Source organism: Mus caroli, unplaced genomic scaffold (assembly GCF_978045245.1).
Source record: "Mus caroli unplaced genomic scaffold, Mus_caroli_1 scaffold_13, whole genome shotgun sequence".
Lineage (NCBI taxonomy): Eukaryota > Metazoa > Chordata > Mammalia > Rodentia > Muridae > Mus > Mus caroli.
This window is the reverse complement of record NW_028227268.1, coordinates 64,687,792-64,689,288: the sequence shown is the minus strand read 5'-3', so window position 1 is coordinate 64,689,288 and position 1,497 is coordinate 64,687,792. Positions and strand designations below refer to the sequence as shown.

Genomic DNA, 1,497 nt, shown 5'->3' with positions numbered 1-1,497 from the left:
CTGAGAGTGACCATGGTGGGGGACTCCATACACTAGCTGAGCGGTGTTATGTAAGTATGACCTGGTACTTCATTGGCATTTTGTCTCCTTGGTAGATGTACCTAGGGGCATCTGGGATACTTGGCAGGTTAATTTCTAGTTTTCTGAGGCACCCCCATGCAGTTTGCCATAGTAACTGCACTAATGTATGAGTTCTCCATTTTTCTCATGGTGGGTAGCATTTATTATCTATGCATAATTTTATCCTTTCCATTCTTTTTCAGCTGGGGTAAGACGGTGTCTCACTGTGGCTTTCATTTGCCTTTTCTTAATCAGTCATACTAATGGTGTTTTTATAAAGAATATGTTATTCTGTGAATACATCATTTTAAGGAAATGTGTATTTAGGCCATTTGCCTGTTTTGAGCTGGATTACTTTTTCGGTTATTGGATTTTTGAATCCATGTGTATTCTGGACACCAGCCCTTTTTCAGACAGACAAATTGCACATCTTCTTTCCCACTCTGTATATTGTCTTCTCATTCTTTGTTCCCTTTGCCCACCAGACACCTTTCAGTTTGAAATCACTCCATCGGTCATTTTGTTCTTCTTTTTTCTTTTGTCTTTGTTTTTCTTTTCTTTTTGTTTTTTTTTTAAACCACCTCTCCTCCACACCAGATGGGTATCGTTCTTATGTGGTATCAAGGTTTGTGGGCAACACATGCCACTCAACAGTGTGAACACTCAAGCATCGTGCTCATGAGCCAAAGAAAGGATCCCACTTGTCGAGTTTTTGCTGCTGCTTCCGGTGCTTTTGGAGTTCATCATTGCTGTGGCAGGGTGAGATGCTCAGCAGGTAAAGTACTTGATGCTAAGGCCTGAGCTATGACAGACGGCTGTCCTGTGAGACACACACACACACACACACACACAGGAATAAATGAGTGCACTAAAAAGTTGCTTTTGCCGCCTCTCTGGAGCTGCTATTGGTAGCTTTGAGTTGAGCTGAGACAAGGTTCTGTTTTGTTTTTATGGACATTTGGTTTTCCCATCATGGCCTATTGAACCGACCCTCTTTTCTCTAATACATATTTTGGCAGTTGTATTGAAGATCAGTTGTCGTGGGGGTGAATGCATGTGGGGGTGACTTCTAGGGTTTCAACCATCCTCTATTGGTCCAGATGTTGATGCTCGTGCTAGTGGCTTTTGTTTTTTACATTGATGCTCTGATTTAAAATCAAATATCCTGACCCTTCTAGACTTTGTTTCTGCTGAAGAGAGGGGGGATGGGATGGGGGTTTGTGGAGAGTCAACTGGGAAAGGAGCTATCGTTTGAGATGTAAACAAATAAAATGATTAATAGTAAAAAAGATTTGGCTATTAGAAGTCTGTTTGGCCTTTGAATGAATGTTAGCATTATTTTTTCTAGCTTTGAGAACTCCCTTTCATAGGACTTTGATGGGAATTGCATTTTGCATTGAATTTGGAGTTGTTTTGAATAATGGCATTTTACCAATA

At 40.7% G+C, this 1,497-nt stretch overlaps 1 non-coding gene across 1 annotated transcript; it reads right to left on the bottom strand.

The window, feature by feature from the left end:
- Window positions 1-651: 651 nt before the first annotated feature.
- LOC115032720 (small nucleolar RNA U13) lies at window positions 652-756 on the bottom strand. Its single transcript, XR_003838335.1, has one exon. It is a non-coding gene; the product is annotated as a small nucleolar RNA U13 (small nucleolar RNA).
- Between the last annotated feature and the right edge of the window lie 741 nt (window positions 757-1,497).